Raw genomic sequence first — 16,951 nt, 5'->3', positions numbered from 1 at the left:
ATAAAAGAATTATTTTGTGGACCGGCAAACTACTAGGACTAAAATTTAAAAACCCCGTTTCCATCCCATCTCTGCGAGCTCAGTCCCTGCAAACCATCTGATCCCATCCGCACAAGCCTCAGTTATGATTTTATATTGAACATATTTTATTAAAGTATAAAAAGAAACAATATTCTGTACAATTGTCATTTTATAAATACAAATATACAGAGCAAGGACCAACAAAACCCCTGTTTTCCCTCCCCTCCCCTTCACATATATCCCCTCCACTATCAAGAAAACTGAACAAGCCACATTATTACAGAATGCTACACAGAAATATCATGCTAACAGAATACCACAGTCACACATGACAGGAATAGTGTTAGGGGAGTGCTGGAAGCTAAAGAAGCACTGCCTGGGCTTTGCAGTCCCCAGTTATGTCTCTAGCAGGATATATAGTTCAAATCTGATATATTCTAATGACAAAATAGAAATAAAATTATTTTTTTCTACCTTTATTATCTGCCCATTTTGTTCTGCTTTCTTCTGTCTTTTCTTAAATTTCTTTCCAAGGTCTTCAATCTATCTGCCACTTCTGTCCCTTCCTGTCTATTATTCCAATATCCAGAACTTCCTTTTTCTTCTTACTGCATCCACCCTGTGTCCAGCATCTCCCACCTACTCCGTCAAGTCCTACTCAGTCAAGTCTGCTTTTTTCCTTCACCCTACAACCTCCATGTCCAGCATCTTCCTGTGTTCTTTTTTTCTTCCCGTTGCTGAGCCATCCAGCCAACCCACCATCTTTCCCCATCCCAGTGCCTCCCCTCTTTTCCCCATCTTAATCCAGCAGATACCTTCCATCACCCTACTCCCTCCATTCCTTATTCAGCATCTTCTCCTTGTCTCCCTATTCCCCCTTCACCATGTCCAGCATATCCCCTCTGTCTCCCTACTCCCTCTACCCATGTCCAATATCTTACTTCTGTCTTCATACTGCACCCTCCTGTTCAGCATTTTCCATGTCTCTCTGCCCCCTGCAAGTTCCAGCATCTATCTTTGTGTCGCTATTCTTCCAATTCCCACCTAGTTCCAATAACTATCCTCCCCCAAGGGGATCCACCATCTTCCTTCTGCCACACCAATCCCCCCTCCTGGGTCTACCATCCCCTTCCAACAACACTGATATCACATTTTTCCCTCTCCTCATAATCCAGCATCTCTTATTTCCTCCCTTGGCTGCTGGCCCCGATCCACTCTTCCAGCACTCGACCCCGGTTCTGCTAAACTTGGCAGCAAAAACAAAGACAAAACCTACCCTACCTTCAATTATGGTCCCACTAAATCAGACGGCTAGAACGAAGACAGAAGCCGCGGGACCTTTCCTCTTGCCTGAATTGCTATTCGCTACAAGCTCTGCCGGTCTCAATCCTGCCCCTCAAAAACAGGAAGTCACTTCAGAAGGGGGCGGGATCAAGATCGGCAGAGCCTATAGCGATGCAGGCAAAAGCAAAAGTCCCGCGGCTTCTGTCTTTCTTTTTGCCGGCCGTTTGTAGCAGTACCGCAGCTGATCTTGACGCCGGCCCTGGAAAGGAAAGGGGAAGAGATGCCCGACAGGAAATTTAATTCGTAGATCTCGCCGGCCCTGCGCGGACTGGCAGAAATTTTCTGCGGACCGACACCGGTCCGCAGACCGGCAGTTGAAGAACTGTGATCTAATTTATATTGTGATCTTGTGATATTTTGATATGAATAAAAGTTTTGATAATTATTTATAAGCTTATTTAGATATAGATATACTTTTTTGTTTGTTATCAACACTTGCTATACTCATACTGTTTATGTGATTGAATGTGAGGGGTTCTTAGTTTGTTTTATTCTCCAGGCAGTGCCAGGGTGGAGTTTGGGTGAAGCTGAGAGATATCTGGGAACTGTTAATAGTCAGCAGCAGAACCCAGGTAGTTTAGGACAGAAAAAAGGTCATCCTCTTTTACTAAACTGCAGTAGAGGTTTCTACAATGGCCTGGAGCGCTTAGTGCTCCGACGCTTCTCCGATGCTCATTTTCTGTAATGTTATCCCCACCAGCTTCTTTAAAAATAAAGTGTTTCTCTCCCCAGAACTCCCTGTCTCGTTCCTGGACGATCACATCCACCTACAGACCCATTCCCTTATTGCTATTCAGGAAATCTTGTACTTGTGACCCCTCTGAGTCATTTCCGAATCAGTCTTTAGGGAAGTAAATGTGAAATATATTTTCAACCTTATGAAAGAGGTGCTTACACTGGAAATGAAACAGAATATATTAATCAAATTCATGTTTTGTTTTCCTTTCATTCTGAAAATAAAAGAAATGAGAAAAAAAAAAAAATCTCTCATTAATTTTTCATTTTGTTTTCTACAATAAAAAGATACTGGCAGTTACAAGCAGCCCTGGGCTGAAAACCCCCTGCCACTGAAATTAGAAATCATACTAGGTCCTTCTCGCCTCCCCTTTTCTTCCCCCTTCCCCACCAACCTACTTCCCATTTGTTGGCTTGGAAAGGGGCTAGAGTTGTCCCTTGACATGACCCTAGCTGATTCCCCAGCTGGAATCATTTTGAAAAACTGCGGCAGTGGGAAGAAGGTGGTCTGGTATGAAACTACTGTTTTCAGTGTAATTAATGAATAAACAATAATTGTCTTGGCTATCAATTAATAATTTCTGAAACACCTGTTTGACTTTTCCTCTCTGCAAAGGAATTGGTAGATACTTGCATGGCTCAGATCCATACAGGCCTTCCTTTCCACTAAGAACAATTTTATAAAAACTCCAGTCAATGTTCCAAGGAAAACATCCAGATAACTGTGGTCCTTCTGTGGATGTTTCCCTTAGCTGGAGCCTCACCCATTCCACTCCTATTCCATTAGGCATGAGCTTTCCCAATAGGCATCCATGAAATTGTGGAGGTGCCTACAACGTGACATCCACGTCCTTTGGATGTCCTTGTGCCAATTATCGCTCGTTAAGATCCTTAAATGGCTCATTAATCACTTAGTATGGCCGCCTAATTCCCACTCGGCCTTAGGAGCCCTTTTATATAATCAGAGCTTTAGTATTTTAGCGACTAACCACAGATATTCAGCAAGAGATAACTGGTTTTCTCCTGCTGAATATCCACAGTTAGTGGCTAGCCTCTAAGTGGCTACATTGCACAACGTTGCAGGCTATTCAGAACCAAACCAGCTATGTTTAGCAGCTAAAATAGGCCACATAAATAGCAGGCTTATCTTTAACTGGTCAAAAATGAAACTAGATATTCAATACCAGTCGCCGGAAATGGCCCAGCATTGAATACCTGGGCTTAGTACTTGTAGAGGACAGCAAAAGTGCTGTCTGCCACCTGGCCCAGTGTCTCTTTTCTACTCATCTGATTTCTCTCTTTCCAAGGTCTCCTGTCCTTTTGACATTTCTTCTTTATGCCCGCTATCTGTCTTTCTTCTGTGTCCCTATCCATCCTGTCCAACATCTAATCTGGGATTTATGCATTGCACTATGCCTACAAAGGTTCAAGGCGACTTACAGTGCAGAGAAGCTTAAGCATACATTGCAATACAAGGATGCACTAGAGATACATTGAGACCTTTGAGATTTTTCGAGGAAGAGATTGCAGTGAAAGAGGTAGTTTGGTACAGCCCAGCAGAGCTGTGGAAAGAACATTAAATAAACATTTAGAGAAGGAATAAAATATTTCCCTTGCATGTCCCTGTCTCTATCCTCCTTCCATGTTTAGCAACTGTCCTCTCAGTGTTCATATCCTTCCTCTATATTCAGCATCTCTCCCCGTGTCCCTTTCCCTATACTTCTAAGGCCTGCATTTCCTTTCCGAGTCCCTGTTCTTCACCATGTCCAGCTTCTCCTTTCTCTTCTCTTCAAGTTTATTATTTACTATATATACTGACTATCAGTAGAGGTTGTCGAAGCAGTTTTACATTCAGGTGCTCAAGCATTTTTCCCCATCTGTCCCAGCGAGCTCACAATCTACCTAAGGCAATGGAGGATTAAGTGACTTCCTGAGGGTTACAAGGAGCAGGCTTTGCTCAAACCCACAACTTCAGAGTGCTGAGGCTTTCGCTCTAACCACTAGGACACTCTACCCTTCCTTCTGCACCTCCCACCCCTGGTGCAATCTTTACCTTCTACCATCCTTCCAGTCCAGCATTTCTCCCCCCTTTTTCATTCTCTTTGCTCCATCCCCTCAAGTCCAACACTCTCCCTTTTGCTTCAGGTCTTTCTTTCCCCTCCCCTTTGCTCCAGGTCTTTCTATCTCCCTACCCTCCAGATCCTGAATCCTCCTCTCCTATGCTGCCCTCTTATTCCCTCACCCATGTCCAGCATCTTTCCCCTCTCCCCACCTGGATATGGCATTTCTCTAACCCCCATTCTCCCCACAAAGACCTGGCATCTCTCCCCCTCTATTACTGCTATTTATCATTTCTATAGCACTGAAAGGCGTATGCAGCATTATACGTTTTGGCATTTAATAGACGGTCAATGCTCAGAAGAGCTTACAGTCTAACTTGGACAGGCAGACATGACATATAGGGTTGAGGATGCAGAACCCTTGGTGAAAGGAGTCAGGAGTTAAAGCAGTCTTGAACACTGCCAGAGACGGAGCCCACTGTAGGGATTCAGGCAGTTTGTTCTAGACATACGGTACAGCAAGACAGAAGGGACAGAGGCTGGAGTTGTCAGTGGAGGAGAAGGGCACAGATAGGAGGGACCTGCTGGCTGAGTGGAGCGGGGGGAAGGACAAAGGGGAAGATAAATGAAGAGAGAAAATGAGGGGCTGCTGAATGGATTTGTAGGTCAGTAAGAGGAGTTTGAATACCCCTCCTCACCTCAAAGGCCTGGCATCTCTCTGCCACATGATAGAGGCATGACGTGGCACTGGAAAAGCTCAGGGAGAGCTAATCAGAGTTAGCCTGTTTCAATCATTGCCTTTACCAATGACCCACATATGTTTGAGGACACGTGGGGAGGGAGGGTACAAGAGGCTGCATGAAGATGAGAGGGGGGAGGGTCTCATCAGAGACAGATTTATTTTAAATTTCTTATATACCGCTTCTATTCAAAGCAATTTACATTCAGGTACTCTAAATATATCTACCTATTTGTCTCACAATCTAACTATGGTACCTGGAGCAAAGGAGTGTAAAGTGACTTGCCCAGGATCACAAGGAGCAGTGGGGACTGAACCCACAACCTCAAGGTGCTGAGACAGGGATTCTAACCATTGGGCCCATAGGTTTAAGGGGGGGGGGAGGCAGTCAGATGTACTTCAGTGAAGAATAGCAACTGTATTTACCAAAGGAGGGGAGGGAGGGAGAAGAAAAGCAGCCCGGATCTTCTCATTGTTATTCACTGGCTTCTCCTAGAGACGCTGAGGTAGCCGTAGTGCACAGGCAGAAACTCAGGCAAAGCCTTGCGGTTTCTCAGGCAACCGACTCTTGACTGAGCATTCTCTAAATTAACAGCTTTCCTTCTAGGCTGATCGCCTGAACCCTGCTTTCCTTTTAAAGGACATATATACTTCACAGACGCACAAACCAAGTCATTTGGAAACTCCCCTCCTCCTCCCTCCATCTTACACAGCCATCTGTCAGATCAAAGAACTGGTTCACAGTAATTCTCAGCTCTGCTCCCTACCCCCATCCCCTTAACGCTGTTTTTCAGGGTAAAGATAGAAGTAAATGAGCCTGAATTATACAGCAAGGTAGGATGACCGCTCCATTCCCATAGGGATGCTTATAGTGACTAAATTACTTAGGTGTAACTACTAACCTATAGAAAGTAATTCTATAAAGAAGTCACCTACATTTAGGTACCAGATATGTGTTTAAACTATTAGAATATCAACCACAAAATCAAAAATGACACAATCCCCACTAGCAAATCAAAAATGATAAATTACAAAAATGTGGGGTGAAATTGTATATATCAATTTATCATTGTTTGTTAAATACTGAACACAAGAAAAAACTCCAAAAACTGCCACCAAACCTAAAACTAAAGACCTGCAAAGAGGCAGAGATAGTCAAAAGGTTCAGAGAGTGATCGCTCAAGGCAAAATGCCTGAAGAAACACAACGCAAAATAGTGCGTGAAAACTTAAATAATGTGACGGTTGTAAAGGTGCCCTCAGTGTGAAGGAACAGCGAAGGGAGACAATGCTCCAACGCTTCACAGATTCAGGTAGAGGTAAAATACCTCCACCCGCACACCATCACTGGGCACCTAATGTGTGCAATAATCAACAGTGAAATAATCACAAATCAAAACGTGAATAACAGGTATAGCTACTGAGCGACCATTCACTGAACCCCCCCCCCAGCCAACTCCCCAACAAAAATCAAAAAAGCATTGGACTTAACTGTATGATGTAAAAATGAAATCCAAAGGGCCAAAAGCAAAAGACGCCACAGATACCAGGTCCAACCAGCCTGGTTTTGGGAACACAATCCCTTCTTCAGGAACCCATGATCACAAAATAAACTGTGGGAGTCCGAGCCAGCTGGACTGAAAGCATGATATGACACAGCCTTTACTTCAGATATGGGACTTCTTTTATCACTTGTAGCGAAACCTCAGAAATTCATACTCCAGCTGATCCATTCGAGGGGCTTTGTTTTTAACAATAGGGCGATCACCACCTCCCACCTAATTCATTATAGTGTCATATTAAAATAATAAATATCATAAATATTGCAAATGTTCTATGAATATTGTAAATGTGGAACTTAGCTTGAAAATGGCAATAAAACTTCAATTCAATACAAAACAATGATTTTTGATATGTACAATTTCACCCCACATTTTTGTAAACTATTAGAATAGCAGCATAGATGAGCATATATGCCCACCTATATACACATGCCAAACATGCACCTACATGCTTTTCTATAAATGCAAGTGTTGTCAATCGCATGAAGTTTGAAGGAGTATGCACACACAGGCGGAGTCGAGGCAGGGTGAGCCTGTGTGAACTATCTTGGATGCATGCAATATCAGAAAATGTGCAATCTTTCCAAAAGAGTAGGCCCTCTTTGCAAAAGGACACACTCATTTCCAACATTGCTTCTAGAACAAAAATAAAGGCTAACCAATTTTTTTTTTAACCCAAAATGAATAATGCTGCACATAAGCAGTGGCATGCCTTTTTGTTTGGGGGTGCCCATACTCCACTCCCATAATAGTACAAATTATAATGCCATTTCTTCCATTCATTCATCATTTACAGTACACACAATATAATCTTAATAATATATAATGGTAACACAAATTAAACTACACAAAGCTCAACATATGGTCGAGGCGCTGATTAATTGGATGTATTTGTTTCAAGGTATTGGCAGGTCTCATCCCAGAATCTCTCATGGAATCTTTTGTCATCACCAACTCCAACCATTCTAGGAAATCTCATGTGTTATTCTCTTTTCCATTGCAAACTCAAAAAATTCCAGGAGCATCTATTGTCTTTTCAAGCGGCTTTATGGGCTAAGGATCTGAATTACTTACTTTCATCTTCTAACTCATACCAAAAGTTTGAACTTGCTTTAAAAACGCATCTTTTTATTGAATCTTTTGGAAATTAGATATCTCATTGCTGTATTCATCTGTATTCTCTAATCTTTTGTGAACCGCATAGAACTTAGTGGTATAGAAATGAGTTTTATGTTATGTTAATGCCAATTTCTGAACAGAGTTTTTCCCCTCTGTATCTCTCTCTCTCTTACAGCAGCTAATACAACAAGGCTAACTCAACCCCAATCTACCTCTATTTAAAAAGTAATAAAAAATCAAACACCAAGATCATCACATAAAAAGCCTCTCCTTTCTCAGTCCCCAATGACTGCTGCTTTAATGGGAATTCCATCTACTAGTTTAACAATATTTCATTCAGAAGGCTCTTCTGTGGCTGATGCGCTCCGTTTAAAGTGGAACATCGGGTGGTTTTTAGACACTCACCAACATTGGAAGTGACATACAGCCAACTAGATAAGTGTTGCTGTTTCTTTTGACATACCTTAAAAGCTAAAATTTCTCTAGAGTCCATTTAAGGGTGGGATGTGAGTTTGAGGTAAATGATTATATGGTGACCAATATATACACGATAAGGACCTGAAATAACATACATTTTATAAGAGGTTTTATGCACCGAGTTGTTAAACCTCTATATGATACCTCAACCCATTAGTGAATTTAAGATTTGGGAAGGTTGGTTTTCAAATTAGGGTACCCGTAATCAACAGCAGGATGCCATTCAGATTGCATGTATAAGTTCATACATTTTTATGTGTGTTAAAAATTTGCAAAATAATCATTATCTATGATCCCCCCCCCAAAAAAAAAAACAACCCTCTCTCTCTCTTCAAATTATAAGTATTGTGGATTGGATTTATTTGAAAGTGATCCGTGTTTCATATTTGTGTCAGTTCTGACAGCAGGCATTGAGGAAGCAACGCAGGGCCAGACTGGATGCTGAAAAGATCACTCCTGCCCCGTACTGCTGGCTGCGACATTGCAGGAGGCAGCCAGTGGAGGTATTTACCGGGGGGGGGGGGATGTATAGGCCGATTTAGGTTTTAAAACTCTTAGATAAGCCGCAACTAGGAACGGGGCGGCTTATCTAAGAGTTTTAAAACCTAAATCAGCATTTCCTGTGGCCTATATATGGGGAAATACGGTAATCCCTCAGGTGGGGAAGGAAAAGGCAGGGAGTCAGCACCTCCCCTATTCACTCCTACCTAAGGTGCCATGTACTGTCACACTTTTATATTGCCCATCATATAATGCTCTACCCCAGTGGTTCCCAACCCTGTCCTGGAGGACCACTAGGCCAATCGGGTTTTCAGGCTAGCCCTAATGAATATGCATGAGAGAGATTTGCATAGAATGGAAGTGATAGGCATGCAAATCTGCTCCATGCATATTCATTAGGGCTAGCCTGAAAACCCGATTGGCCTAGTGGTCCTCCAGGACAGGGTTGGGAACCACTGCTCTACCCTACCAAGTCCCCTCCGGAGGTATAACGTATAACCTCCACTGTGCAAGATCCCACTATACTATGTCTAACCATGCCATGTTTCATCACATGCTTTGCCACATTTTGTCATAATGTCACCTTTCTCTCTCACTCTAAGTCGTATCTTCCACACTATATTTACCATCACATGTCTACCATGCTATGAATTTGCATACTATGTCTACTCCACAATGTTTGCCATCCCATGTCTATCATGCTAGGTTCTATCATGTTACATGTCATACCAAGTGAGCCATGCTATGCTTGTCATGCTGTCTCACCTTACCTTGTTTTGACATTGTTTTTACCATACTTTAACTATGTTTTGCCATCTTTATCAGATAATGTCCTGGCATGCCGTGTTTGCCATCACTTTGTATAAATATGCTTATGTATGTAAACTTATCAGCTGTTCTTAGCTCTCCTGAGAGGACGGGATATAAACCCAAATAAATAATCTACAAGTGCTGCATGGCCCAGACAGCTGTACATCACAATGGTAGGCATCAATGAGAAAGAGCCAAGACTGTTCCCTCCCCACCCCTCATTGGCTCTCATTTTCCCGATATACACTGATCTCTCTTCTCCCATTTAACAAATTATCGACGACTTGACAATAGTCCATATGTTTTATTAACGTTTTCAGAAATTCATCTATGCCTTATGTTTCATTGTACAAAAATTCTAACTGTCCTATAACGGTTGCGCTCTGCAGTTACTGACATTATGTTATGAAAGAGCAACATCAGTCATGTGCACTCTCTGGTGATATGCAAGTTAAATTTTGGTCCCGAGGTCTTCCACTTAGCCAGAGTGCACTCACTGTACTTTGGACATCAACACCTAATACAAACCCAAGCGAAATCAAACGCCATCCTCTTTCCTACAAGTTGTCCCAAAGTTACAATGTGAAGGTTGCCTGTTTAATGCTCCCATGGAGTAGTCAGACTTTCTCAATAAGTGCCCATCTCTCATCACTCTATTTGCATCCTAATGCCTCGTTTAATGCTTGTACAATTCTAGCTACAGAACAATCTGTTTAAGTTTGTGAAATGCGCATATTGCGTGCACCATTAGTTTAATATAAATACTAATCAGAGATGTGAGGGTGAATGAGTTTGCATACGGCAGGCATTATCTGCCATGCACACAACACATTATATGTTTAACTAGTTTTTTAGTCCGCTACATTAATGGGTGCTAAAATAGATGTGTAGACTTAGGCTTTTCTTTATTTCTCTCTTTTTCTGTCTCTTCCCCCTGTCCAGCAGCACCCCTTTCCTGCTCCCCTGTCCAGCAGTAGCCCTTCTTCCTTCATTTTACCTCCCCTCTGTCCACCAGCATCCCTTCCCTGATCCCCCTGTCCAGCAGTAGCCCTTCTGCTTTCATTTTACCTCCCCTCTGTCCACCAGCATCCCTTCCCTGATCCTCCTGTCCAGCAGTAGCCCTTCTCCCTTCCTTTTACCCACCCATATTCAGACTCCCATTTCCCCTTTTACCTTCCCTATTTCCATCTGGCGCTGGTGGGATTCGGGCTCCGGGGGAGTTGACTTGTGCATCAGGTGCTGACGCTCTCTGGCACGAGGCTTCTGCCGGGCTGCGGGGAGCTGGTTTGCCCACACTGCGTCTGTGGAGCTCGGTGTCCGGGGTTGTCAGGTAGGTGTTCCGGGCCGCAGGAGGAATGGGTTGTGTCTGGGAGCTGACAGGATAGCGCCATGGCCTTTGACCGCTTCCAGCTACTCCACCGCATGCGCAGGTGCTTCGGCGGGCCTTTTTGGGGATGGGGCAGGGACCCATGTGGTCAGCAGCATGACGCATACAGTGTTGCTGAGGGAGGGCGATGGGGAAACTGCCGCAGGCAGAATTCAACTCTACTGTACATGCGGCAACACGGAGCCACGGATCACAGCCGCATGGAGTTTCAGCTGCGCATGCGCGCTAAGGGTTTTAGTATAGCGGATGGCTGATCAAAAACAGGATCCTGCATTTTATTAAAGTCTTAGTAAACGAAGAGGCCAGTATTTTACATGCTAGCCTGTCCTTATCCTTTTACTATGTAGGTCTTGTGAGAGAACCACAAATAAAAGCTGGCTTGTTCCTAATTTTCAATCCATAAAGGGTCTTTTTTCAGAGCCAACAACTGTTGTAGAAGCAAACCTATGCTGTTATCTATCGCACAATTAAAAAAAAAAAAAAAAAGTGCTATAGGCTACCTTTTATTCAGAGGGTATAAGAATCTGGGATCAAGGGTATCTCTCAAATTCTTACATTGACAATGCTAGTGTTTGCAGATGCTATAATCTCTACCTTAGGGGTGAGCATCTAAGAAAAAGATCTAGGTGTCATTGTAGATAATACATTGAACCTTTCACCCAATATGCAGAAAAGCAAACAGGATGTTTCGTTATGGAATAAACTACAGTGTCAACTAAGACTATGTTCGGATCGTCTTAGCTGTAAGAGATTGCTTTTACTGAAATGTATACATACATCACAACTTGGATGTCCATATCTCCTATTGTAACAAAATGGACTTGGCCTACTTTTATTCTCAGGAGCTCAATTGGCCCATGCAATCTGCTGTAATCTTCTTATCCTTAGCTGGGAGATGTCGGCTTGGCTCTAGCAAGCAACTGTAGAAGCCTTGATCAGCTGCAGGATACTTTTTAGCATCTAGAACAGCAATTTGCCTTCTCTCTTTGGCCCCTCTATCTACAATTTCCTGTACATTAGCCATCAACCATAGCTCCCTTCATCACACTTGTCTTTTACCCAGCCCCTTAAACCTGTTCTTTCCAGAGACCTCTGCATCTGTCTTAAGCATACAAACCCAAATTTTACAAAAAGAAAAAAGCTGCACATTAAGTACCAGACCTAAGAGGAAGAATAGGCCAATAGTTAGAGCAGTGAGCTCACGCAACTTAAGAGAAACAAGAGATACAAATCCCACTTTAGCTCAAGACATTTACCCCTCCATTGCTTCAGTACTAACTTAAGGTACACATGCAAAAGTGGGAGCCAAGTCCAAAATCTCTTAAGACAGCAACATTGCTTGCCGAATAAAAGGTTAAAGAACACCAGCCTACAGCCAAACCCACTCAGATGAAGAATACACAAGAGGACCACATTCAAAAGATGTACACACAAAAGCAGCCTGCAACTTCATTGTTGTTTACAGCAGTACAAAAATTAATCATATTTAGGCTCTAATTTTACATCCTACAGCAACAAAAATGTCAGTCATTTTAAAGAAAAATCATCTAGAAGATTAATTTTAATTTGGAGAACATCTGTCTTTCACAATGTAACCACTTCACATTAGAGTGAAAGAGTAACCGAATGATTAGATTACAATGCTGCATACCAGAGCTAAACTCAAATCTCACTTTCCAATCTTGGGCAATCATGTAACCTTCTATTGTCTCGGGTACAAGCCTAGTTTGTTTCTTTTTAATAAACAAACATAAGCTGAAAACCTGGCATCAGTGGGCAACTCTGTTGGGAGAGCTCTTAAGATTTGTGTAGGTTTTAGAGAAAGGTCCATGAGGTACTCTGCTCTTTATTCTTGCTCACATTGCAGCGGAAAACAGCTCATTAACATTTTATAAAAGTGGCATATTTAAATCCCAAGTCAATTCCTCATTAAAATTCATTAAAAATCATAGTAACAAAAAACAAAAAAACTACAATATAGTACATGACAGATAAAAAGCAGCCTTAGGGCTCCTTTTACAAAGGTGAACTAGCGTTTTTAGCTCACACACCGGATTAGCGCATGCTACCCAAAAAACTACCGCCTGCTCAAAAGGAGGCGGTAGCGGCTAGCGCGCGTTAAGGCCCTAACGCACCTTTGTAAAAGGAGCCCTTAGTCTACCCAATAATAACAACTTTATTCTTATACTAGTCATTAAGCCCGTTACATTAACGGGTGCTAGAATACTGTTCACCCTCTATGTTGCCCCTTCCATTCACTGCCCTCTCTTCTCTTTCCATCCAGTGTCCGCCCCCTCTCTCTCTGTCCCATATGGCCTCTTTCCATCTCCTCCTTCCTTTTGCCTTGGTCTGGCATACCTTCCTCCTTCCCTCCAAGCTATTCTCTCCCCCTCTGCTCCCTTTCCTCATTTAACTACTTCATTGGTCAGTAGCAGCATTCACAATTCATTGCTGTTGCTGGCTTCAGGTCTTTCTCTCTGGCCGGTCCTGTCTTCATGAAAACAGGAAGTAGGCAGGACCGGCCAGAGAGGAAGGCCTGAAGCCAGCAACAGCAGCGAATTGTAAACGCTGCTGCTGCTGCCTGAAGCACCCGAGGCAGACGCTTCTCTCCCCTCCCAGCCCAACTCCCGCTGACTCTGCGACCCTCCCAGCAAGATGACTTTAATATCAAATCTCCCTCCAGCGTTGGCAGCCGCAGCACGCTAAACAGGCTGCTTCGCCGCTTTCTTCTGCCGTTGAGTCTCTATGTCGCATCATTGATGACATCATTAGTGACGCGGCAGAGGGACTCAACTGCAGGAGAAAGTCGCGAAGCAGCCTGTTTAACGTGCAGCGACTGCCAACGCTGGAGGGATGTTTGTACTGGTGCAGAAGCGATATGTCTCTCCCCCTCCAGTACCTGTGCAGCACTTTGCTGCGGCGCATCCTCTCATCGTGAGTCGGCCACAGCGCTCGAGTCTGTTTCTCCCGCTTTGTCTAGCCGCCGCATATGCACTCCGGCCACGGACCTACAGATCACGGACCAGGGATTACAGATCACGCAGGTCTGAGTGCGCATGCGCGGCTAGTGTTTTATTATATAGGATACCGCCGCAATCTGACGACTTCTTGGCGGTTTACATAAGAGAGACTGGACAATCATTGAAGCACAAAATACAAACAGTAACAGTACAGTATAATTCTTAAAGATAAACTGAATAGTATTGTAATTAAAGAATTATTACAATTAATGTAATTTCTATTTAGGAAATGTATCTATCAAATAGTACAGTTTTAATTTCTTTCCGAAAAGCGCCGTAGGTCATCTTAGCTACACTAATGTAATTACCAAACCAGGACTGCTGTTTACTTGCTTGAAACCTAGAAGTCCTATCCAAAAATGACCTGTAAGGTGGCTAGAATTGTAGCTTCTGTTCCATGCAAGTTATGGGGAGATTAACTCAGTCCTTAAGACACACCTAACCAGTTGGGTTTTAAGTATACCTACAATGAATATGTTGAGATAAGTTTGGATGCACTACAGTATACTCTCGTGAATTCAGACTCAGTAATTCACGGTTTTTCTCTCACTTAGCAACCACTTTCTTTTTCTGAACTGGATTACCATTTTCCATTTGTTTGGGTTGTTTTTCCCATTCTGAGAACCTGGGCATGTAGTACTGCTTTAAAACCAGGTTGCCCCTCTTAATCCTAGAACTCTACCATGTGTTAGCCTGACATGTTCAACCCCTTCAGAAAAGGCAATGATACGGAGACTAGTTGGCACCTGACTGAGACTGTTCCGCTCCAGACACCGTCGGGGCGTGCTTAGGTTAATGAGAAGAATTTGTGTGATAAGCTAGGACCTAGGACAGCAGGCTGCCAAAGGGGCAGCGATGTATGACGTCAGCAGGTAGCTAATTTGAAAACAGAACAACAAGATGGTGGAGGGGAATGTAAAGAGACATCTTTACTGCAGTAAAGAAATAAATCACGCTTATGCTGAAGGTAAAATTGCTGCTGTGACCCGAGGGAGCCATTGGGTCTGTGTTCACGCACCCCCCTCTCGCTATTCGGTCCCAGCTCCCACGTGGCTCCTGCTTCTGTTCTTTGCTCATTCGCTACATGCTGATCTAGTCTGTCTCTCATATATTCATGCTTCTCCAATTTACTATGTAACATCCTTCTTCTTGCATTTTGTAATTTGCTGATTGTCCAGCCTTTTTTCTATGTGAACCGCCTAGAAGTCAGTTTGACTATGGCGGTATAGAAAAATAAAGTTATTATTATTATTGTGTTTAGCTGTTGCTATATTTTTTAAATTCAATTGAGAGACTCAAGAAGTAGTATCTTTAAATGATGTCATCTCTAATGGTAAACTGCTTGATTTTACACAATTGCAACATAATTTGGGCTTCATAAATCACAATGTTTTCGTTGGTTGCAATTGAAGAAGGCCATTCAGGCAGGCTTCCCTGAATGGAAAACTCTTAAATATTCAGTTCAGTATGGAATTTTTATGTTTTCAGGTGGACTTTCTTGGTCACCAGGCCGCACAATGGTATAAAACTATTAGTGATTTGGTTAAAAAAACAACTAAAAATGGTCTTAGGGATAGTTGGAGCATTGAGATTAAGCATCAGATTTCAGCATCTCAATGGCCACAAATTTGGTCTTGGAGAATGAGATGTACAATGTCAACGTCTATGAGACAAACTTGGTTTTTTTTGTTACACAGAGCTTTCTGGACCCCAATTAGATTACAAAAATTAAATAATTCTTTGTCTAATAGATGCTGGCATTGTAATCTGGATGTAAGGACTTTGGATCATCTTTTGTTTTACTGTCCCCATATCTTAGCCTTTTGGAACTCAATCTGGGTTCAAATAAATTGTTTATTGGAAAACCATGTAGCGTAATCTTATGATACTGTGATATTTGGAATGTCTGAGAAAAAAAGAGTCAGATATCATCGTGTAATAATAAACTTTTAATGATTTTGACTGGAGTTGCCATCCAATATATTACTAAGAACATAAGAACTGCCATCTCCGGATCAGACCTTCGGTCCCATCAAGTCCGGCGATCCGCACACACGGAGGCCCTGCCAGGTGTACACCTGGTGTAATTTATAGTCCACCATATCTTTATATGCCTCTCTTAAGGAGATATGCATCTAGTTTGCTCTTGAAGCCTAGGACGGTCGATTCCGCAATAATCTCCTCTGGGAGGGCATTCCAGGTGTCAACCACTCTCTGAGTGAAGCAGAACTTCCTGACATTAGTCCTGAACCTGTCCCCCCTTAGCTTTATTACATGTCCTCTAGTCCGTGTCAAATTGGACAGTGTAAATAATCTTCTCTGCTCTATTTTGTCGATTCCTTTCAGTATTTTGAAGGTCTCGATCATATCCCCACGCAGTCTCCTTTTCTCAAGGGAGAACAATCCTAGTGTTATAAGTCTATCCTCATATTCCAGTCTCTCCATACCCTTCACCAGTTTTGTTGCTCGTCTCTGCACCCTCTCCAGCAGTTTTATATCCTTCTTTAGGTAGGGAGACCAATGTTGGACGCAGTATTCCAAGTGTGGTCTGACCATTGCCCTATAAAGCGGCATTATAACTTTCTCCGATCTACTCGAGATTCCTTTCTTTATCATGCCCAACATTCTATTTGCCTTCTTTGCCGCTGCCGCGCATTGTGCCGACGGCTTCAGGGTCCTATGTATCAGTACACCCAGGTCCTTTTCTTGTTCACTCTCCCCCAGAGTTGCACCTGACATTGTATACTCGTATTCCTTATTCTTATTGCCTAAATGCATTACCTTGCATTTCTCCACATTGAACTTCATCTGCCATTTCTCCGCCCATGTTTCTAACCGACACAAGTCGCTCTGGAGTTTCTCTCTATCCTCCTGCGATCTGATCGCCCGGCATAGTTTTGTATCGTCTGCAAACTTGATGATCTCACTGGATGTTCCTTCCTCCAGGTCATTGATATAAATATTAAAAAGGATCGGCCCAAGTACCGAGCCCTGGGGTACACCACTAGTCACTTTCTCCCAGTCGGAGAACTTCCCATTTATGCCCACTCTCTGCTTTCGGTTTTCCAGCCATTTGCCTATCCATCTTTGTATATCTCCCTCTATGCCATGGCTTTGTAGTTTCCTGAGAAGTCTTTCGTGTGGAACTTTGTCGAACGCTTTCTGGAAGTCCAAGTA

Source organism: Geotrypetes seraphini, chromosome 11 (assembly GCF_902459505.1).
Source record: "Geotrypetes seraphini chromosome 11, aGeoSer1.1, whole genome shotgun sequence".
NCBI lineage: Eukaryota > Metazoa > Chordata > Amphibia > Gymnophiona > Dermophiidae > Geotrypetes > Geotrypetes seraphini.
This window is presented reverse-complemented; position numbering follows the sequence as displayed.